The following is a 24,979-nucleotide window of genomic DNA, read 5'->3' as shown; positions in this document are numbered from 1 at the left end:
ACTAGTGTTTTGCTTCTGGGCACTGCCTCCCTCAATCTGCCCTCCCTTTTATCAGCCCACTCCCCTCCCCTTTTCCTTTGCCCTTTCCCTATAGGGTAAGACAGATTTCTTTACCCAATTCAGTGTGTATGATATTCCCTCCCAAATCTGATGAGAGTAAAGTTCAAACTGTGCTCACTTCCTCCCTTCTTTTGCTCTATTGTGATCTAATATACCCCATTCTGCCTCCCCCTTTCCTCTCCTCCCAGTACAATCCTTTCTTCACCTCTTAATGTATTTTTTTGTCATCACATCAAAATCAATTGATATCCACATCCTCTAAGTGTACTATGCCCTATTAGAGATACAGTTCTTAAGAGTTACAAGTAGCATCTTCCCATGTAGGGATGTAAACAGTTTAAAATTACTGAATACCATATTTTGTTTTGCTTTTCTTTCCTGTATTACCTTTTTATGCTTCTCTTGAGTCTTGTATTTGAAGATCAAGTTTTTTGTTCAGCTCTGGCCTTTTCATCAGGAAAGTTTGAAAGTCCCCTATTTCACTGAATGCCCATTTTTCCCCCTGAAAGATAATAACTCAGTTTTGCTGGGTAGTTGATTCTTGGCTATAATTCAAGCTCTTTGGCCTTCCAGAATATCATATTCCAAACCCTCCAATCCTTTAATGTAGAAGCTGCTAAATCCTGTGTAATCCTGACCGTGGCTCCTTGATATTTGAATTGTTACTTTCTGACTACTTGCAGTATTTTCTCCTTGACCTGATAGTTCTGGAATTTGGAGGTGATTGGTGTATTCTTTCAATGAATATTTTACTCTCTGGTTCTAAGATATCAGGGAAGTTTTCTTTGATAATTTTTTTTTGTCAGTACTAAGTCACTTTATTGGGATGTAAATGGTGGTAGTTTTTTGGTACAGATTATGAAAAGGTCAGATAACCAAAATATGCATGCACTGAAAGACAGTAGGAGTTATACCCACAGTTCCCAGGTGTGGGGAAAGGGAGGTGTGGCTTACCTCTCCTGGTCACTGTCTCCAACGGTGTGCTTGTCAAAAAGATATTCTGCAATGCCAGAATGGGGAGCCCAGGGAGCTATTTTGCGTAGGTTACTTACGTTTTCACCCAGTTGTCTTATGGACTTAACCTGTTCGTCCGGGTAGTGGGTTTAGATGAAATCACATAAATGGGAGTTGTTCTTGTCAGTTGCCAGCTTGTGCAATTCCAGTAAGGACTGACTGACTTTTTTTTCCCCCCAAGTGCAGAGCACACTCCATTGCACTCAGTCCACTCTCCCAGTCATCTTGGTGTGGTTTCCTGATATTTTGCAGGAAGATCCAGCTGCCTCGCTGGTTTCAGAGTTTCATCAGCTTCTCAGCATGCTCCCTCCACTCGTGGGATTGATGTAGGAAATACTTGGCAAAGTTCTTCAATGCCACATCAATTCAGCCAAAGTAGTATGAAGTGGACAGGTAGACATAGGAGGCGTAGAGGTCCAGGTTGATCTGCCGGTTGATGGCGACCTCCGAGCCCTGGTGGTAGTTCTGGCACACCTGAAAGGGGGACGAGGTGGTGGTCAGGGCTGCGAAGAGGGGGCAGGGGAGGAAGGGGAGGAGGAGGAGGAAGAGGGGGAGGAGGGGGAGGAAGAGGGGGAGGCTGCGCTGCGGCTGGGGCTGGGGGTGGGGGATGGGGCAGCAATGGGGAGGAGGGGGGAGTGGCAATGGCCAGAGGGGCTGCTTGAACAGGAGCACAGAAGAAGCGTAGGTTAGTGCAGGGGAAAGTGGAGAAGTGTTGAAAGGTGATAATTTTTTGAAAGATGCTGTCCAGGCTTTTATTTTGATCATGGCTTTCAGGTACTTTAATCTTTTTAAAATTATTTCTCCTGGATCTACTTTCCAGGCCAGTTGTTTTTCCAATGATGTGTTTTACATTTTCTTCTATTTTTTCCGTTCTTTTAATTTTGTTTCACTGATTCTTGATGTCTCATAGAGTCATTAGCTTCCACTTGCCCAATTCTAATCTTTAAGGCATTATTTTCTTCAATTAGCTTTTGCACTCCCTTTTCCTTGGCCAATTCTACTTTTAAAGGAGTTGTTTTCTTCAGTGGATTTTTTTTTCCAATTTGGCCAATTCTCTGTTATAAGGAGTTGTTTTCTTCAGTCAATTTTTGTGCTTCCTTTTCCAAGCTGTTGACTCATTTTGTCATAATTCTCTTGCATAACTCTGATTTCTTTTTCCAATCTTTTTTCTACCTCTCTTACTTGATTTTTAAAATCCTTTTTGAGCTCTTCCAAGACAACTTTTTGGGCTTAAGACCAATTCATATTCCTCTTTGAGACTTCACATGTAGGCATTTTGACATTGTCATCCTCTTCCGAGTTCGTGTTTTGATCTTCCCTGCTGCCATAGTAGTTTTCTATGGTCCAGGGCTCTTTTGTGTTTTTTGGTCATTCTTTAAAGTTGAGCTCTGCTCCTGGGGTAAAGGGGACACTGTCCCAAGCTTCTTACACTGGAGGCCGGGAGCCGGGTCACTGGCTTTCTGTGCTGGGGCCTCTGGGGCTGGCAGCTTGCCTGCCGTGCTGGGGCTGGAGGCCTCACAGCTGGCCTGCTGAACCAAGACTGCAGGGCCTGGTTGCTGCTTCTTGCTGTGGCTAAGAGCTTCCTTCTGGCTTGTCTAGATACCTCCTTCACTGGGCTGTGCTCCCCTTTTACCCAAGTAAGACAGACCTTTACTGAAATCCTTCTCAATTATTTTGGGCTGGAAAATTGTTTCACTCAATCTTTTTGTGGATTCTGTCACTTCAGAATTCTTCTAGAAGCTTGATTTAGCATTGTTTCTGAGTGAACCTCAGGCAACTTCCTGGCCTCTTATCTGTGTCCATTGTTTTTTGAAGAGGACCAATGACAACAGATGTCCAGACTTGCTCATGAATTGTATTTAAGTGAGCCAGAGTTGCAAGAAGTCCTCAGCCTCACTGTCTCTTCCAGAGTCATCCAAGTCCAGCAGCAAGATGAAAGATTGGTGATGATGTGGGATTCATGCAAATATATCATAGAATCATAGATTTACAGCTGGAAAGAACCTTAGACATCAATTAATTCAAACTCCTCATTCATAGACAGGTGGGGGGAGGGGCAACTAAGATACAGAGAGACAAAGAGAATTGCCAAAGGTCATTCTGACAGGAAGCAGCAGATTTGGGATTCAAACCTAGCACTTCTAACTCCAAATCCTGTGTTTCTTAGGGATTGAGTGTAAAGGGAAAAGAGAGGGCCAAAGACAGAACTTTAGGGAAAACTATTTTATGGAGTTGAAAGGAGGATAAAAAGCCAGGGAAAGAGGCAAAGACCATGACTTTCCATTAAAGCAGCACTCATAAAAGTCCTTCCTGAACTTAAAATGTATGTATGTGTGCATGCATCTTTTTTTTTTCAAGTTCAAATCTCTGCTTCATCTTCCCCACACCCCAGCAGCACCACTGGGAGATGCTGCCCCAATAGAACCACTTGAGATGTTAAAAAATATCTTCCATGGTAACAGCAAGTTGGTGATTGAGTTTGGAGCTCTATGGCCATATGTCCTTTTCCATTATTTTATGCTGTTCCTATTATTCTCTTTTGCTGGTAGGAAACTCATTGTGGGATTTCATCTTAGGCTCAACTTAAATAAGTATATCTGTGCCAAAGAGTTTCTCCTCCACAGAGTCTCCAGTTCTATGGGTTCCTTAATTGAGAAGAAGATGAAATGTCAAAATAATTGACATTAACCGGTCTTTTCCAACAAAAACTGTCACTAAAAATGGTGGCAATAGCCATATTACCAGTAAAAATCCTGATAAAATGACTAAATTTAAAAAAAAAAAGTTGTTGGCCTTGCCCAGAAGAGTTCTGAATAACGTGCTCTCTAGTCATCTCTTAAGAATAATAAGGGGGGGGGGGAGTGCAGAGCCAAGATGGCGGAGTGAAAGCAGTGACTTGCTTGAGCTCTCCTCCAAACCCCTCCAAATACACATAAAAAATGGCTCTAAACAAATTCTGAAGCAGTGGAACCCACAAAAAGACAGAGTGAAACAAATTTCCAGCCTAAGAAAACCTGGATGATTGATCAGAAAGGTGTATCATGAGGGGCTGGGAGCGTAGCACAGTGCGGTGTGGGCGCGCAGGCTGCAGTGAACCTGGAGTAGGCCTCAGAGGACTGAATCTTGGGCAGCTGTGGCAGTTTCCAGGCTCCTCAATCCATGAATGCCAAAGACAACTTAGAAGGTCAGTGGGGAAAGTCTGTTTCTGTCAGTGCTGAGATAGGAAGGTGGGGTTTCAGCTCCATTCCCCAAGAGCATGACGGGGGGGGGGGCAGCTGCTTCCTGAGCTTCCAGCCCACAGACTGAGGGGGAATCCAGTGGCTCAGCAGAGAGGGACTGCAGGGATCTCTTTGCCAGTGCTGAGGCAGGAATCTCTTGCTTTGCCTCTGTTTGGATCTGGGTCACAGTTCTGGGACGCAGTGCTGGGGTGAGGAGGAACGCTGGCATGGTAGAGCTTAGAGTGGCTGTGGAGAGAAACCCTTCCTCACAGTTACAGGACAAAAAGGAATACTTGTGGTCACAGGCCAGGAAAGGAGTAAACACCTGGCGCCTTATCATACCACCTCGGAAGAACTGAAAATTTACAGGTCCCTACAAGTATCTCTGAAAACAGCTATACAAACCCCTGAAGCTTGGGACAGTACATTCTCCACATTGGAAGCAGACTCTTACCTTAACAAAGAGTTTAAAACTCAAGTAATTAGCTGGGATCATGAGCAAGCAACACAAAAAGAGTTAAACCATAGAATCTTACTTTGGTGAAAAAGAAGATCAAAATATACAACCAGAAGAAGACAACAAAGTCAAAGCTCCTACATCCAAAGCCTCCAAGAAAAATATGAATCAGTCCCAGGCCTTGGAAGAGCTCAAAAGGGATTTTGAGAAGCAAGTAAGGGAAGTAGAGGAAAAACTGAGAGTGATGCAAGAAAATCACGAAAAACAAGTCAACAGCTGCTAAAGGAGACCCAAAAAAATACTGAAGAAAATAACACCTTAAAAAATAGCCTAACCCAAATGGCAAAAGAGGTCCAAAAAGCCAATGAGGAGAAGAATGCCCTAAAAAGCAAAATTGGCCAAATGGAAAAGGAAGTCCAAAAGCTTACTGAAGAAAATACTTCCTTAAAAATTAGAATAGAGCAATTGGAAGATAGTGACTTTATGAGAAATCACACACAGTAGAACAAATCCAAAAGAATGAAAAATTAGAAAACAATGTGAAATATCTCATTGGAAAAACAACTGACCTGGAAAATAGATCCAGGAGAGAGAATTTAAAAATTATTGGACTATCTGAAAGCCATGATCAAAAAAAGAGCCTAGACATCATCTTTCAAGAAATTATCAAGGAAAACTGCCCTGATATATTAGAACCAGAGGGCAAAATAGAAATTGAAAGAATCCACAGATCTCCTCCTGAAAGAGATCCCCAAAGGAAAACTCCTAGGAATATTGTAGCCAAATTCCAGAGTTCCCAGGTCAAGGAGAAAATATTACAAGCTGCCAGAAGGAAACAATTCAAGTACTGTGGAAACACAATCAGGATAACACAAGATTTAGCAGCTTCTACATTAAAGGACTGAAGGGCATGGAATATAATATTCCGGAGGGCAAAGGAGATAGGATTACAACCAAGAATCACTTACCCAGCAAAACTGAGTATAATCCTTCAGGGGAAAAAATGGTCATTCAGTGAAATAGAGGACTTTCAAGCATTCTTGATGAAAAGACCAGAGCTGAATAGAAAATTTGACTTTCAAATACAGGACTCAAGTGGAACATGAAGAGGTAAACAGGAAAGAGAAATCGTAAGAGACTTAATAAGATTGAACTGTTTACATTCCTGCATGGAAAGATGATATTTATAACTCATGAGACCTTTATTAGTATTAGGGTAGTTGGAGGAAAAAATTATATGTAGATAGATAGATAGAGGGCACAGGGTAAGTTGAAGATTAAGGGGTCATATCTGGAGAATAAAAGTAAGGGATGAGAGAGGATTATACTCGGAGAAGAAGAAAGGGAGAGGTAGAATGGGGTAAATTATCTCACAAAAAAAAACAGAAAAGTCTCTTACAGTGGAGGGGAAAGGGGAAGGTGAGAGGAATGAGTGAATCTTATTCTCATAGGATTTGGCTTAAGGAGGGAATAACAACACATTCAATTGGGTATGGAAATCTGTCTTACCCTACAGGAAAATAGGGGGAGAAGGGACAAGAGAGCAGGGGATGATAGAGAGGAGGGCAGATTGGGAAAGGGTAATCAGAAGTAAATACTTCTGAGGAGGGACAGGGTCAAAAGAAAGAATAGAATAAATGGGAGGGCAGGATAGGATTAAGGGAAATAGAGTTAGTTTTTCACAACATGTCTACTATGGACGTGTTTTGCATAACTGCACATGTACAACCTATATTGAGCTGCTTGCCTTTTCAATGAGGTGGGTAGGGAGGGAGGAAGAAAGAAAATTTGAAACCTAAAGTTTTAAAAACATATGTTTTAAAAAAATGTTTTCACATGCTACTGGGAAATAAGAAATACAGGAAATGGGATACAGAAGTCTATCCTGCCCTATAGGAAAATAGAAGGGGAAGGGGATAACAGAAGGGGAGAGAGATAGAAGAGAGGACAGACTAGGGGAAGGGATATTCAGAATGCATGCCATCTTGGGGTGAGAGGAGGGGGGAGATGGGTTATAAATTTGGAATTCAAAAACTTGTGGGGAGTGAATGTTGAAAGCTAAAAATAAATAAATTTATATTTTTAAAAAAAAAGAATAATAAGAGGAGAAAAAAGAATAATAAGAAAGGCAGAAAGTGGCAAGACCTATCAGATAAGGATCAAGTAAACAAGATAAAACGTCACCTGTCCATAGAGAATGATAGTGGGAATGGAGGACTAGGCTTACTAAATAAACGTTGGAACAGAATAAGACAGGGTAGGAGATTGAAGGAGTATACTGGCTTCTTAGTGCCTTTTAACCAATAACCCCAGAAAACAGTTTTAAAAAAAAGGCAACATTTCGCCTGGCCTCTGATTGTGGATTGTGCCCAGTCTCTTTTCATTGCTCTGATGCTCAGGGCTAAGTGAGCTTCATCTTTAAGCTTAAGGAGTATTACTCTGCTAAAATCACATGAGCATTCATCTAAGCCTATGTTTTCTAAAGGGGGAAGTGAGGAACAATGCATGTAGCCTGGGAAAGTTTATACCCAGCTCCTCCGGACCAGACCGGCAGGAGAATGGGAGGAGCAGGATATACTAAGAGTACGCCTTGAGAGTTCCTTGGATCACACATTTACGGTTTAAAGGAACTATAGAGGCTGTCTGGTTTGACCTCTAGTCCAGACTCCTCATTTGATACATAGGAAAACCTAGAGAAGGGGGAAGCTAAGTGGCACAACGGATAGAGTGCTGGGCCTGCAGTCAAGAAGACTCATCTTCGTGAATTCAAATCTGGCCTCAGATACTTCCTAGCTGTGTGACTCTGGGAAAGTCACTTAACTCTGCCTCAGTTTCATCATCTGTAAAATGAGCTAGAGAAGGCAATGGCAAACCACTCTAGGATCTTTGCGAAGAAAACCCCAAATGAGGTCACGAAGAGTTAGACGTGACTGAAAATGATTGAACAACAACTGAACAAAACCTAGAGAAGTTGTGACTTACTCAAGGTCACATAGGTCACAAGACAAAGGAAGGGCTTGAACCCAGGTCTTTTCATTCTTCTTCCAGTGCTCTTTAAAGAACTTGTAGATATTAACTCAGTTGCTAGTACTCTAAATGTGAGATCCTTGTCCAAGAACTCATATATAGACAACCAACCAGAGGTTCTGAGCCCTCCCACTCTTGAAATTCTTATTATAAATGAAACAAGAAGACAGACAGTGTACTGGCTTCTTAGTGCCTTTTAACCAATAACCAAAAATTATTGTTAAATGGAAGGATGGCTCACAGGTTATCCTTGAAGAGGCAAATAAATAAAATGCTAGAATTGACTTTATGATGTAATAATAATGCACTAAGAAACATCATTTCGTGGGATAATTAGTCACCTCACATCTCGATGCTTATTATAATTATTTGCAAAAAGACCACCAAAGTAATTACAGTATACGTTATCAACATCTGTTGCAGAAGATGAAAAGGTAGAGGAATTCAGGAATAACTAGATAAGATCCTCCAAATTAAATGAATATATACTTTGATTCTTGGTGATTTCAATGCAAAGGTATAAATAGGTAAAGATGATCAAATATATATAAATATATGTGTTCACGTATGTGTATCTGAACAAACACATATATGAACAATATATGCCAACATACATGTGTGTATACATACGTGTTTGTATACATGGGTGTGTATATGCATGTGTGTACATATAATTCCTATATATAGTATGTATATTTACAATGTACACACATACACACATATATGTATAGTTGGAAGGTATTGTTTAGAAGTAAATAGAGAGAAAAGCCAAAATCTTGTAAGATTGTACAGAAACTTCCTGTCTCTACCTCATAAATGAGAAAATAATCAGAAAGTGCTAGACATGGTGAGTACTGAATCATTTCACAAAAATGAAATTGATTACACATTTTAATAACAAGCAAAAACTTATTGCCAATGTGGAATCCATTCCTAAATCCACTGTCTGTGCACAGTTAGACCACCAACAAGAAGAGATAAAAATAACACAAGAGTGGGCTAGTTAGGTGGCACAGCAGATGAAGCACCAGCCCTGGAGACGACTTGAGTTCAAATTCATCCTCAGACACTTGACACTTACTAGCTGTGTGACTCTGCACAAGTCACTTAACCCTGATTGCCTGGCCAAAATAATAATAATAATGATAATAAACTAGCAGAAAGAATAAAAAATGAGATAAAATGTCATGCAGTTGAAATAACTCCTACCCGATCTATTGAAACAAGTTATTTAATGTTACCAAAAAATGAGAAATGGATGGAGGAAAGGATGTCAACTACAATAATGTCATAGAGAAGTTTAAGATGCACCTAGCACAATACTCCAGTGACTATTAGTGCCTGGCATGTAGTGAGCCTATAATAAATATTTGATTGATTAATTAATGTAAACTACTTGCCCTAATGAAAAAGATAAAAATGAAGAGATTGAAAAAGCCCAGAAATCATCTTAGAAGTCATCAATAAAGACGTGACTCTTTTGCTAGGTGGAAAGACATGGTGACAAAGAGTAACAGTGGCTTATAATAGAAAGTTGTTTACAAAATTTTACAGAGAAGTATGGTGGAAGACCAATAAACCATAGTGCCTTAAAAATAGAGATAAGCATTAGACATTAAAACCAGTTTTAGAAAAATTCGACAAGAGACCAACAAAGCAAACACATCCCAAGGCCATTTAAGGATGACACTGGAAAGAGGACAACAACTAGATGAAAAATGGGAAAGATCTGCAGTATTTTTCTTTTTAATAAGAAACTTTTTTCACCGTGAAGGACAATGGAGTCCCCACATTTAGACTCTAACATCACAACTTGGATTTGCTTATAGAGGAGACAGCACTAAAAAGAACAAAAATGGGAAGAAACAGCTGGACTAGCTCAACTGTACACAGGGAGGCCTGTGCTGTTGGTGACACAACTTTGCAGCCTTGAAGGAATCATTTCTCAAAGTATTTTAATAGAGAAAGACACCGAAGGTATAGGAAAAAATCTTCCACACTATTACCAAAAGAGCAAATGAAGGAACGTCAGTTACTACTGAACTACATGTTCACTTTCCAATCTGTAAACAATTTTTAATTAGAATGGTTTACACAAATACACATTGAGGACATCCTATTAGACAGGAACAGGTCAATTTTCGCAAGTGATATTTCAGAGTTGATCACATCTTAACTATCACATAATTAACTGAAAGATATAGAACATGCAAAATCCAAATGTGTTTGTTGTCTGTTGACTAATTTTTAAAATTGAGTCAGTAGAGCAAAACTTCACCTCAAGGATCTCCTCTCAAAAGGTGTCTCCAATGAATTTTTCAAAATTATACAAGATTACTTTAAAGCTATTCAGAAATAACTTTGTCAGCCCTGTGATTATTGAGACATAAAAGAGGAAGAGATGTTTGCCAAAGTGTTCACTGCTGTCAGCAGAGAAGATCCAACACAGTCCAAGTTGAAGAAGGATTCCTCATAAATGATGAGGACCTTCAGTACTGCTCTTGCAAATGAGATTTTGTAATGAAATCAAGTCCACAAACATTTCAGGGCTGCCTGCATGAGACAGAAAATTTTTAAGAAAAGCCTAACTATAATACAGGAAAAAACAAATAAAGAATATCTATTTCTAGACTATGATATACAGTTGGATTGACAACTCATAGCACTTGTTTATATAGCTCTAGGATAGATGGGCGATAAGCTGAGCCTAAAATTTAAGAGGAAGAAGATGGTGAGCTAGATTGCCTTTGGGAAATTTCAAAATTCTTTTAATGACTCCAACGTTCTCCCTGAAACAGACTCATTTTTCTAATACCAATGTTCATCAAGTGATGTTGTGTAGTTATGAGTCATGTAACACTACAGAGTCAGAAAGACTGAAGTGGAGGATTACCCAAAAGGCAGTGGAGAGGCACATGGTGGGTAAGCAGGCCTGTCTGCAACATGTGGCAAACGAAGAATAATGAAAGAACTATATGGTAAGGGGCGTTATCAGGGAAACGGACGAGCGAAAAAGAAGATGGTGTTGTTGTGGCCCAGAAGCAGTGGCTATAGAGCACATGAGAAGGAATTACTAGCATAAAAATGAATAAAGGGTTTACCACTCTGTCCATACCTTTGAACATCCAACCAATTCACTTATAGAAAAGTAGTCTCCCTGGCTGTTTGGCCTTACGTCAACCCAACAAACTGATTGAGGCAATTTTTCAATTGGCTATTTTCATATCTTGCATATGGGCTGAGTCAGTCAAGGATATTTAAGAATCACATTTCTCTATACCCTTACAACCCTAACATGTGTTGTTGAGAAAAAGGAATTTTAAAAGTTGCCAGATTTTCCTATCCTCTGTGGGCCATTTTGCTTTTCTTAGTACCTTTTCCTGGCTTCTACTCCAAAGAAAAGTGATGGGACTAAGATGTTTTCTCCTTTCCTCCCTTTATTTCTATCCATCCAAAGGCTCTGGGTGATTTCCTGCCGCCTTGGGTGGAGAACAAGCCGTAAGTTCCTGTTAACGAGTTATTTGAGGGCTGTGGACAAAGTTTTGGGGCAGTGTTTCTCTGACACATTTTTCTTGACATTAATTCTACATGTGGTAAAGAATAATCACATGGAAATACTCTCTCTTTGTTGTCAGTTTATTGTGTTGTTATTTATAACCAGAGTTGACATTTATGTAAGGCTTTAAGTTTTACAAAGCGTTTTACAAACATGATCTCATTTTATCCTTCTAACAGCCCTGTGTTACAAGTGATGCAGTTATGATTATCTCCATCTTACAGAGGAAGAGGCTGAAGTTCAGAAGCCTGGCTCTGCCCAGGGTTATGCAGCTAGCAAGTGGTGGAGAGGGGATCCAAACCCTTCTTCTCCATCTGTTTCCTAAGATTGCTGCATGCGGCAAACAACAACAACGTTACAAAACTTCAGCATTACTGCCTGGTTAGGGAATGAGATCACCATGCCACAGAGGAACCCAAATAAGATGGTTTGGGGGGATGGGGGTGGATGACTCTGTGGGAATATTCTATCCTGGGACAAAGAGGGATTCTCCACTTCATGATTCTGAGGAGTTCCCATCTGGAAAGCTGCTGTCTGGAATTTGGCCACTTAATCTCCCCTCCCCTCCCCTCATGATATAGATTGATGCGGAAGGACACCAGAGAGGCAGCATCCGAACACAGAATCAGGAAGAATGGAGGCACTGATTTATGGAGAGGAGGTTAAAAAAAAAAAGATAAATAGCGGCATCACAGCCAACACAGAAACAAGGCAGCATAACTCTGTGCCATAGGGGCAATGCCCTGCTATTTGAGAGAAAGGAATAACATGGGGTCTCTCAGGAAATGTTTGAACATAAAATTCGTAATACTACAATCTCTACTGAAAAACCACTTGCCTCTGCATGTGCTTTACCTGACTTTTCATACCTACCTTAAGGTGGCATAGGACAGAGAGTGCTCCACTTGGAGTCGGGATACCTGAGTTCGAATCCTGCTTTTGATAAGTCCTAGCTGTTAAACCTTGGGCACATCACTTAACCTCTTTCAGACTCAGTTTTCTCATCTGTAAAACGAGAATGGTTAATAGCACCAACTTCATAGGGTTGTTACAAAGATTCAATGAGCTATTTGCAGACCTCAAAGCTGTATATAAATTATTATTATTAATTATTATTACTTCCACCTCTTAATGCCATTGTAAAGCAAATATTCTCTCTGTCTCTCTTACATGCACACACACACACACACACACACACACACACTCATTTTCTAATATGATATAAAAGAATTTGGAACAGGAAAAAATTGTCCAAGTCCCATAGTGAAAATTCAGGGACAGCCATGGGCTACAGAAAAGTATGGGAGCTTTATTATTAGGGTGGGAGTAGGGGGAGGAATCACAGCTAAGGTAAAGTCTAAGTGTCCCATAAAGTCTCAAAGTCTCTTCCCCATTTGGGTTTGATTGTCAATGAGGCCTATAAATATTCAAAGCTATGATTGGGGAGAGCCCAGCCATAAACAGCTTATTTTAATAGGTTTGAGAAGGGGGAAAAATACAAACTGCATTTTGGAACTACAGTAGAAGCCCCTGGGTAGCATATCTGCATTGGTTCCCCTTCTATTAGCCTTTCTGTGTTTTGTTTCGGTAAAGGGGGCATGATTTATGGTCAGCTCAGTTTTACCATTGATGGGGATGGGAAGCACCTGGAATAGAGCCCAATCTTTTTCAAGTCTTGCCACCCAGGGTGCCAGTTCCATGGAGGAGTGGCTGTATTTAGCTGCGGGTATAGGCCAGGGAGGAATCTTGCCAGTTCAGGCCACCTGGGTCGATTTGGCTGCTTCAGGAGAAAACTCATGATGAAGCTTTGCCTGCCCCACCTTCTGAGGTCCCATTCCCTGGGCCAAATTCTCCATAGGAGTACACCCTGCTTCCCATCCCAACATTTTTCCTGGAATAGCTAGAACACCATGCTGTACCCTAGAGATACTACCAAAGGGAAACAGCTTTCAGAAACTGGGTTATATTTTGAAGGGAGTTGTCTAGGGATTGACAGTGGATCATAGGATCACAGGGTCATAGCAGGAAAGGACCTCAGTGTCTATCCAGTTTAATGCCCTCATCTTACAGATGAGAAAACCAAGGCCCAGGGAGGTTAAGTAATTTGCCCAAGGTCATATTATTAGTCAGTCAGTTAATAAGCATTTATTAAGTATTTGTTATGTGCCAGACACCGGGCTAAGTGCTGGAAATACAAACACAAGCTGAAAGTAAGACAATTCTGCCCTCCAGGAGCTTACTTTCTAATGAGGAAGCTGAAAGGGAGAGATGAGAGAAGGAAGAAAGAGACTCAGCTGCAGGCCTAGTAAAGAAAGTTCCAAAGTACAACCTGGAGAGGAATGAGACATGGCCGACCTGGACACCCTCCTTAAATGGAGGTTCTGGAGGAGCAACTCAATGACAGGGAAAGGTCATGGGAGTGAAGGCATCAGAGATGGAATCTGAACCCACGTTCTTTGACTCCAGAGCTCTTACCTTCCCAACTCCCTACACAGAGAGGAACTGGAGCTGGGATGGGGTGGGAGAATAAGAAGAGCAGGAAAGGTATTTGCACACCCTGAATCTGGCCAAAAAAATAAAAATTACCCCCACCCTTTCCCCTTCCTTTGACCTGTGGTGAAATCCCTAATCTGTGCCAGTGGGGCACCTCCTATCTCAGTAAGCTCACATTGCTCAGCAAAGAACCAGAGTGCATGTCCAATCCAGCAGACACATGGTTCACAAATAGAAAACCTTTGACTTACTTTCTTTTTTACATTTAATTTTTATTTTTTTCTCAATTACATGTAAATAAAAATGTTTAACATTTGGGTTTTTTTTAATTTTGAATTCCATATTCTTTCCCTGCCTCCCCTCCCTACTCCTTGAGAAGGCAAGCAATTTTATATAGATTCTACATATGCAGTCATGCAAAACATTTCCGTATTAGCCATGTTACAAAAGAAAACACAGACCAAAAAAAAAAAGCCCTATAATAAAGTTTAAAAAGTATGCTTCCCTTTACATTCATCCTCCATTCATTCTTTCTCTGGAGCTGGACAGCATTTTTCATCATGAGTCCTTTAGAACTGTTTTCACTCACTTTTTAATACAGGGGGGCAGGGTGGGTCCTTGAATTACTGCCCTTCATAATGTTTCACTTTCGCACCAAAACATTAGTACTTTTGTTTTAACTATCTCAAGTAATCTAGGTTTCTCTAAACATGCAATATTTGCAGCACCACAAATTCTTATTTCCTTTTTCAGGCCAGCCACACACTACTTAAACATTACAAACTCCTATCTCCTGTTCTATAGCCCTTATAGCACACAGGAGTCATTTATGTCCTGCTGGCAAGGTTGTTCTTTCAGTCCTGAAACTTATAGACCAGGTCCTCAGGAAGGGAAGAATATGTGGGTTTGATGTTGGGCCTTGTATTCATCAAAATAAGTTCATGGAGCAGTCGAGATGGACAAAGCTGGGCATAAAGTGAAGGATTATGCACAATTCCTCCTTTCTGATCTACTGCTACAATCTCTACTTCTCCATACAGTCCCAGGAACCATGCTTTGGTCTGTAGCTAGCTCATCTCTAACTGGCTCAAGGTTCAGCTTCCTTGAGTTCCCACATGTTTGCCTGACTCAAAACTCATTTATCAAAGGTGGGCTGACATCTCCTCTCTTAAAGCATCCTCCCTAGATAACATCATGTTCCAAAGATGAGCCAATGTATGGAAATCCCAGAGCAGGTATTATCGATAATCAACTCCGTCTTTACTCTATCATTAATATATCATTCATTGCAGCTCTAATTAGGTCTATGAAATCTATACTTTCATGGGCTGTATCTAAGAGAAAATTGCTGGTTAAAAAAAAAATTCTTGCTCATCTGAAAAATTATCTTCTAAGTCAGGGGTGGGGAATTTGTGGCCTCAAGGTCACAGGCGGCCCTCTAGGTCATTGGGTGCTGCCTTTGACTGAGTCCAAGTTTTATAGAACAAATCCTTTGATTAAGGGGATTTGTTCTGTGAAGTTTGGATTCAGTCAAAAGGCTGCACTTGAGGACCTAGAGGGCCACCAGTGGCCTTGAGGCCCCAAATTCCCCACCCCTGTTTTAGGCTAACGCATTTAAATGGAGGATTAACAGGTCCTATTTATAGTCATTTCCTTACTTATCTCAGGAGCACTAACAGCATATATTAATTGATTGACTTCTGCATTTGATATTCCATTCTTGACAACCCTTAGCTGCCACAGCATTACAATGTGAGTTCATGGGCATTATAACAAAATAAAAAAGTCAAGGCTGAGTGTGGAGTAACAGATGGGACACTGAGCCCAGAATGAAACAGGAAGACCTAGAATGAAACCCTTTTTCATTACTATCTAAATGGTCCTGGCTAAGTACTTGACCTTTCTTTGCCTCTCTTTTGCCATATGTAAAAGGAGAGGAGACCGTTGGCCTCAGAAGTCTCTTCCAACTCTAAATCTATGATCTCTCTCAGCAATTGGTGACAAACAAACAAATGTTGTCCCCACTGCCAACTGAAGATTCAGCCCCCACTATGCTCAATGAAGTATGGCTAAGAGAGATATCATGAATTAACTGCTTCTGCTTTCATGGATAGGTTCAGTATCCCATCAAGTCCTGAGCCAATCACAGGACAATGCTCAAACCTGAACAAGGCTGCTGCCTCCAAGAAGAAAAGTACCACCCCCCCACCCTCATATTGGCAAGCTGCCATGAGAAAGCTTTCTCCCATGACCATGATCTTTTATCTTCTTTTTTTCCCAATGTTCTTTTTGAATCTTTGGTGCTACTTTCCCAAGCGCTATAGGAGGGGCAGCTCTGTAAGTGACCTTGCCCAGAGTCTACACTGGGGCTCTATCATCAGCTGTCGTGTCACTTAAATGTGTTCCTAGAAAAGATTGGTGGACTGCTGCTTGAGATCTTGGAGACAAACAACTCTTTATTAAGTAATATTTAGTTGTGCATCACAAGGTGAGCAATGATTTTGTCCTTGACAATACCATTTGAGCCTTTCTCTCCTTTCCTGATCTTGCCTTTATCAAAGGTGCCGGTACCCTGAAGTTAGATTCTGTGATCCCCAGAACAAAGAGCTGTGTTATGTGTCTTGTTCAGTCATTCTTTTCAGTTGTGTCTGACTTTTCCTGACCCTGTTTGGGGTTTTCTTGGCAAAGATACTGGAGTGGTTACTTACTTAGTGAGTGTTTGAAGCCAGATCTGAACTCAGATCCTCCTGACTCCAGAACCAGTGCTCTATTCGCTACACCACCCACCTGTCTTACTATGTTATGTGTACCATATAACTATTTAACGTGTGGTAGGAGCAATACCTATTGCATGCTTGCACAACTTGCTGCCTGCCTGCAGCTCACGGCCCTCAGGCTGCTTGCCATGCCCAAGGATTTCCTCTACATACAACAGATGTCTTCCTTTACATTTTTTCAAGCCTCTCCCCCCAAAAAAAATCCTTTTGTGCAGGCCTGATCTATTGCTATTCTGATTGGGAACCATGACAACATACCTATTGTTCAGCTAGAAATTTGCCAAGGCGATCCTGAACACTTGATTGTTCCAAAGAACTTTAGGCTTACACAATTTAACTCCCTGGTCATCTAAGACATAATAGCCAAGAGCTTAAGTAATTGAGTTCCTCAGACTTCTGGTAATAATAATTATAAGGGTAGTTAAACCTTATTAAATTGAAGTTGAGGTAAAGCCAGACTCTTCCCTTATGGAAAAGATCTACCATTTTGCCTCTGAAGTTGATTCAGTTCCCATTTTGTCAGCAACCAAGCTACTAAAGACCTTAAAAAGAAAATTGTTGCAGAAACAAATATGATGTTATCAATGGAAATGTCATTAATGAAGATTCATTATCATTTATTTTGCATCTGTGCCCTAAGGACCATTGGGTCTTTCCATCTGACCAGCAGCTGAAAATTCCCGTATGTGTTGTTGTCCCCTATTAGAATATGAGCTCCCTGAGAGCAGGGACTGTGTAGCTTTTCTGTTTGTATTCCCAATGCTTAGCATGGTGTTTGGAACAAAGTAAGTACTTAAATGCCTTTTGCTCACTCATTCATTAGTTCATTTGTTTGTTTGTTCCTTCGTTCATTTCCTTAATCTATCAGTTTAGTAACCCTATCAACAAAAGAAATAAGTTTCATCTGGCCTGACATGTTTTTGATAAAGCCAAGATGTTTGTGACCACCACCTTCTTTTCTACAAGTTCACCAATTATCTCTTCAGTTAAAGATTCTAGAATTTTGCAGGAATCAATTAAGCCTAATGATCTATTGGCAGCAGATTTTATTCTGTATTTTTTTAAGATTGAGACATTCAATGATGATGATGACGATGATGATAAATAGCTAATATTTGTATATGACTTACTTTGTGCCAGACACTGTGCTAAGTGCTTTATGATTATTATCTCATTTGATCCTTACAACAACCCTGTGAGCTAGGTGCTATTATTATTCCCATTATACAGATGAGACAAACAGAGGTTAAGTGGTTCAGAGTCACACAGTTAGTAAGTGTTTGAGGCCAAATTCGAATTTGGTTCTTTGTGACTCCAAACCCAGCACTCTATTCACTGTGCCACCTAGCTGTTATTTGCTTTTCCCCACTTTTGTGGTACCTTTTCCATTGTCCATGACTTTTAAAAGATTACTGACAGTGTCTCAATAATCATATAAGCCAGTTTTCTCAGTACACTAGATTATAGTTTATCTTTGTATCAACTCCTGTTGCTCTGTCCTTTCTCATTCTCTTTGGCAGATAAAATGAAGGTAAAATAAGAGCTTAGCTACTTTGCCTCCCACATGGTATTCATCATCACTTCCCATCCTCCCTTCAACATAGGCATCAACATGGTTAATCTCCACTGTGTGTTTTTTTCCATAGTTAGTTTTTGATGTCCCAAAAGTAATAAAATCACTATGGTACTGGATGGATAATGATTAGTTCTTAGGTAGTTGACTGTGCATAGATAGTACAGGGACACACACAGCAACATATGTGTGTGTATGTATGAGACCATATCTCTTCACAGAGGCTTGAATTTCCTTTATCTTTTTTTTTTCACATGGGACAATGGAACAAAGCACCTACCACTCTTCAATACGTTAGATTTGGCTCAGGTTCCAATTTTCTGTTTTTCCATAGCAAACACACATAATATATCAAACAAAACAGAGTTCTCAAATAACCAGTCAGTTCCCTTCCCTGGGGCCCCTATGTCCTCTATTTGGCTTTCTTTCAGACATTTTTACAATTAAATGAAGCAAAATTTAGATGAAGATAAATGATGATAAATACACCATGCAGCAGCAATGCATAGTCCTTGATAAATTATTTTGGTGGGATTTTTTTTGCCTTGAGCCCAGATCCAAGCGCTTGCTGTGCTGGCTAGTGCTCTTATTGCCCTGAACTCTGCTCTTTGGTCCTTTTTACATTTTTAAAGGATGAGACTAACTTTACAATGCAAAATGCACACGATTAAACATTCTAATCCAGAGGTTTAGACTTATGGGAAACAAGATGATTCCTAGTGATACTTACATTACTAGTAGTCCAATTCATAATAGGTAAAGATGTAAAGATGAATATTTTGCCATTTACTTATGCATATTAATTGACCAATGTATACATCATTTAAATAGCTAATGCTTGTATTTTGTTAGAACTTAATTTTCTGCTTATGTCATGTGGAAAGAATCTGCAATGGTTCCTTCTTGGCTACTGAATTAAGTCCAGACTCCCTAGCCTGGTATTCAAGACTTTTAACAAATCAATCACCAATTTACATTCCATCTTTATCTTACATTATGCCTCCTCTTGTACTATATGCTTTAGCCAATATGGACTACTCACTGTTCCACATACAGACCTCACGCTTTTACACTATCCCAGCTCCCAACCTACTCACTTCATTCCCTATACTTGTTAATTGCGTTCCCCACTTCCCCATACAAACATGTCTATCCTCCAGTGGTCTTGCTGAATGTGATCTTTCCCCCTTTGGGACTCTCATACTGCTTCCTACTTCTCTTCTTTGCCTAGCATATTCTTTTCAACGTTTTGGTACCTTATCTTATCTCTACTGCTAGATTATAAACTCGTTGACGTCAGTGACCATTTCTTGGATCATGTCTTCTCTGTCTTTGTATTCTTCATGGTACCTTGCATAATTCCTACACAAGAGCTTTAACAACAGTACTGATGACTGTCAGAGCTTGGATCCCCATTCCCAGGATGATCCTGTCTATCTAGCTAGACACTCCTCTGACTGACCAATATTTTTCAGCAATTTTTCCTCCTAGCTAATCTTATCTCCCTTCCACAGACTATAGCTTCAAATGGTTAGATTGTGCCAAGGGCAGCAGCTAATATAGTTGAATGCATTTATTGAAAACTAAAAAAGATTATAGTTCAAATCCATGTTTCCCTGACCCTATTCCCAGCACCACCCTGTATCTCTAAAAAACTATCTTATGGCATCACTAGGAACTAATCAGAAAATATTTTCTCTATTGAGGATGTACATGTCCCCTCTTACCCCTTCCCTACAGATGACTATAATGTATTTGTAGTATCAGAGGAAGCAAACGGTTTGAAGACCTACTATGCACTGGTTAGGTACTATCCTAGGTGCTAGGAGAGTTTTGAAGCAGTAAAAGTCTTAGGTCCTGCCCTCCAGGAGTTATTATAGTTTAGTCAGGGAGGAATCCCCATTAGACAATCAAAGAATATTATAAAACAGCAATAGCATAGTATAAATCAGAAGGGCAACAAGAGTTCAAAGATCAAAGTTCAAAGTCCAAAGCAAGGAAAGATGAAGTTTAGTGTGCTGTTCTACAAACCATTCTGAGAGGGACGTGGAATTTAGACACAGTCCACATTTGAATTATTTTTCTTCATGGGTCAATTATTTAATTTTAAAATCAAACTTTTTTATCTTTTTTTAAAAAAAGTTTGTTTCATGCCACAGTCATTTACCCTTAAGATTTATCCTTCATTGAACACTTCCATCATTTTGTAACCACTCCCCCCAAAAAACTTAAGCAAAACTAACACTGCACAATTGTCTGACTGTGTATATAATGCATTCCATATCAATGGCCCTAACTTCTCTGAGAAGTAAAAGATACGTTTCCTTATCACTTCTCCAGGACTAAGATTGTTTACTACCATTCATCACAATTTGACTGTTTTTTCGTGTTGCTACCATTTAAATTGTTGTAGTCATCAAGTATTTTTCTCTTGATTCAGTTTTCTTTCTTTACTCAGCATCATACAAGTCCTCTCAATGTTTCTCTGAATTTTTCATATTCTTCGTTCCTTATGGGGTCTTATTCATCCCTCCTCCAATCCAGTCATTTTTGTAGAGTCATTTCAAAACAGCAATTCTTCTGGCCATATGTATCTCTTGTACTGAATTAAAACTAAAACCAACATGACATGATTCCTAAAATATTAGAGAAAGATGAATAGGAATTGGTGCTAGCTTGGCCAAATATGTAGATGTATTTGCCCGGCTTGCTCCTGTAACACAATCCTGTGTAAATCATCTTCCCTTTCTGCCATCTGAGTTTTATCAGGGAAATGCTTTTACCGAAATTCATCCTGAACACTTCAGAATCTACCTTCACAAGAGTAATTAACCACTACCCAGGAAAAACAGATAAAGATTTAGAATGAATTACATGTAGAGACTAGAATGTAAACACAGAGATCTCAATTAACCTTCTAATCTATAGGTCAGGAGGGGGAGGTCTTCCAGTTGCAAGAAAAATAAAATGCGGATTTACTAGAGGCACGAGGAAGCTGGTTGGCAGGACTTTGGTTATAGTTATGAATTGTGTTAATAGTAAGCAAACAAAGAGTTCTGAGGTTCAGTTTGGAAAAACAAAAAAACCGCTGAGTCCAGGTGCACAGCCAAAGCTAACCCCAAATGTGACAGAGTTTCAAGTACAGGGGTTCTGGCTACAGCTGACCCAGAGCAAGCATAAACTATGCATTTCAGGATTCTCATTTCCTGCTCTAGGTGAAAAGAAAGGTGAATGTGAGCGAGTCTGCATTAAGGTAAACAAGCAACAGCCCCTTCTCAAGCCCATAAAATAGGTTGGTGTGTAGTTTGTTTCAGATTTAGGTGAAGGTGCATACTGGTCCTCATTGTACATAAGCCGGGGCACACAGCCCACCTCGGCACAATGCCCATGGGAGTCAAGCAAGGACAATCAGAGCATTGTCCTGCAGGTTTTCTGGCTCACATATCCTTGGCAGTGAGAGACCCATAAGGAATTCTTGGGTAGGTGGGTGTGGGTGGTTGATTATTTATATCCACAAATATTAATTCAAAGTCTGAGAGAAATTTTCCTCAGACGTGCCCTAGTCCTGCACCAGTCAGTGGCCAGGAAGTAAAGAATGACCAGAAGAAGATTGCATGTGTTTCTCACTATCCCTTTTCCCTCTTCACTGAATCTGCAACTTTGCCTATTCCGTACCAGTCAACCAGATGCAAACTGAAAATTTCAGGCAAATGTATTTAGTCAATATATTGAAGACAAGACAGCTGGATGATAGACAAAATTTGTGAGATGTTTTTATTGAGATTCAGAGGATTTATTATGTTGTGGCAAGAGCACTTCAGATTCTCGCAAACAGAAACCTTTCTTAATTTTCACTAGTTAATCTGATGACCAACAGACAAGCGGCTATGGAAGCTCCTTTCCCAACACCATGACTTTGGACCAGAGTTTGACTCCTTAATTGTTTCTCATGGGCCATCCTCTGCCTTCCATGTTGTAGCATCAGCATATCTCACTCTCAGTTAGACCTATTTTACAACAGTATATGTATTCCAGAATACGAACTTTATTTTCCCCTCAGGACTAATCAGTCCTGCAATAGCTACATCCTAGAAAATTTGACTTCTCGAAACTGAAAGAGGGACATTAAAATCTCCCAGACTTCTTACATTGGAAGTACCTTCCACCTCTCTGGTCTCTCCTGTCTTCACTCTTTCCCTCTTCCTCTTCATCTCCATCTCCATCTCCACTTCCTCTCCTCTTTCTCCAATGCCTCCAGCTCAAGTACCTTCATATCTTCATAATCACCCCACACCTTTTTCAGCTTCCTTTTGTGTTGTCCTCTGTACTGGGGGAAAGAAAAGGGAGGCATCTTCTCTAGATGGAATTCCAAGAGCATCCCTTGAGTCCTGATGACAATCACCCTCTCCATATACAATCTGCCTCTTTACAACTTTCTCCTATTATTCTATATTCTATTCTCTGTGCTGAGCAGAATAATCTAAACCCTGTTCTTTGTGACAGCCCTTCATGTATATGAAGAAAACTATCATACCCCACACCCAAATCTTCTCTTTTTCAAGTTAAATATCCATAAGTTCTTTTAATTAATCCTCACAGAGGCAGCTAGATAGTGCAGTGGATAAAGGGTAGAGAATGGAGTTAGGAAGACCTGAGTTCTAATCCAGCTTCAGACAAATCCTAGTTTTGTGACCACTTAAGTCACTTAACTTCTGTCTGCCTCAGTTTCCTCATCTGTAAAATAGCACATACTTCCCATCTTTATTGTGAGGATCAAATGAATTAATATATGTAAAGTACTTAGCACAGTGCCTGGCACATAGTAGGCACTGTATAATTGCTATGTTGTTGTTACTATTATTATTAATCATATGGCCTGATCTCAGGGCCCTTCACCATGTTAGTCACCCTCCTCTGGACCTGATGTGCCTCATCAATGTCTTCCCTAAAATATAGTATCCAGAGCTGAACAAAGTACTCCAGAGGTGACCTACTCCATTCTGCACCTGATGCCTTTTCAATGCAGCCTAACACCACATCAGCGTTTCGTGTTCTATTGTTACCTCATCCTGAACTAGACAATGAAACCCCTCAGACTTTTTCATAGGGACTGTTCTGTCACGAATTCTGTACCTCTAATATTGGTTTTTTTCTTCAAACATAAGGCTTTACTTTCTCTGTATTAAATTTCACCTATAATAATAAGCAGAAATTATTCTTAGTATTCTAGCTTATTAGCAAGCTTCTTTTGGATCCTGACCCCATCAACTAATGTGTCAAAGATCCCTATTATTTTTAAGTCTTCTGAAAACTTGATAAGGATCTATACCTACACCTAATAAAATGATAATTTAAAAAATTTATTAGCCGAGGGTCAATGATAGATTCATGGAGCACCCTATTAGAGACCTCCCTCCATGTTGCTATCAAAACATTGGTGATTAGTCTTAGAGTTTGTTCATTTCACCTCTTAGAAATCTCCTAAACTAAAATATTATCTCAATCATATGTCATAATCTTGCCCACAAGAATAGCATGAGGGATATTGTCAAACATTTTGATGAAATCTAGGCATAAATAAACACTCCCCCATAAATATTCCCCCATCTACCACACTAGCAAGCCTGGCACAACAAAAAAGGGGGAGAAGATAAAAATGAATTTGGCAATGACTGCTCCTGATAAAGTGATGTCCTCTTCTAGTTATTACTGTTTTCTAAATGCCCACAAACAATCCCTTTAATAACAAATTCTATAATTTATCCAGGAACTTGAACTAAACTCACCAGCATAAAGTCTAGAGATGCTATCCTCTTCCCTTTTTTTTGAAAAATCTGCCCAATATTTGCGAGTCTCCAGTCTTAGGACATCTCTCTTATTCTCTGTGATTTCACAAAGAAACTTGATAGCAGTTCCACAGGAACATCTACCATTTTTTTAACTTGAGGTTTCTTTGTTTGTTTGTTTGTTTGTTTTCCCTTAGTACTCTAGGATGGTTCATCTGGGCCTGGAGACTTGAACTCATTTAGGGCAGCTGAATTCATCCTCATTATCTTCTCACTGATCTTGTGTTTCAATTTCTTGTTCATCAATTTTTTTGTCCTAGCTTTCCAAGTTTGAAGATCTAGAAACTCTCCTTAGCAGACAAAACAAATAGATAAACAAAGATATATTGAGTGTATCTGTTTTTTTTTCCCCATCAACTTCCCATCCACTTGAAATACAGCTTCTCTCTTTTCTTTGATCTGTTTCGCGCCTCTAATATCACTTTAAAAACAAAACTTTTTTTGGGAAGTGGGAGGCATTCTTCCCCAGCTTCAATTTTTTCTGAGTTTTACCATGTTATTCTTGTACTCATCTTCTACTGCCTGCCTTTGCTTCACTCTTCCAGTCATTAGTCTAAGATTCCACCTCCTGTCTCCCAGCCAAGTGCAGTTTCCTGAGGGAATGAGATAAAAGTCAAGTAGTTTTGAGGGGAGCAAAGAATTGGGAAGAGCTCCCAGGAAGGGTATTCATCAGGATCTTTAGGAGCAGTAGAATGGAAAGGCCCTAGCAGCCAGGGGGCAGCATGAGGACACCAGATGCCTCCTGATCATGAATGGACAGGCTAAAGAAAGTCTTGCTCTACTGAACAGGCTTACCTTGAGTCAGTTGTTCAAGCCAAGTCACCTATCTCTGATAGGCTTGTACCAATATGGTTGGCTGCTTCTACTTCCACCTGAGTTAACATTCCTCCCCTCCCTGCCTTTAAAAAAAAAATATTTGCTGAGCAACATGCATGACACAGGGTTATGCCGGAAGGAT

At 40.0% G+C, this 24,979-nt stretch overlaps 1 pseudogene; it reads right to left on the bottom strand.

The window, feature by feature from the left end:
* Positions 1 to 1,010: 1,010 nt before the first annotated feature.
* Positions 1,011 to 24,979, bottom strand: part of LOC110196946 (ferritin heavy chain pseudogene) — a 38,854-nt pseudogene continuing 14,885 nt past the window's right edge.

Source organism: Phascolarctos cinereus, unplaced genomic scaffold (genome assembly GCF_003287225.1).
Source record: "Phascolarctos cinereus isolate Bilbo 61053 unplaced genomic scaffold, phaCin_HiC Scaffold_5;HRSCAF=322, whole genome shotgun sequence".
NCBI classification, from domain to species: Eukaryota; Metazoa; Chordata; class Mammalia; order Diprotodontia; family Phascolarctidae; genus Phascolarctos; species Phascolarctos cinereus.
Note: the sequence above shows the minus strand (reverse complement) of the source record. Positions and strands in the feature narration are given on the sequence as shown.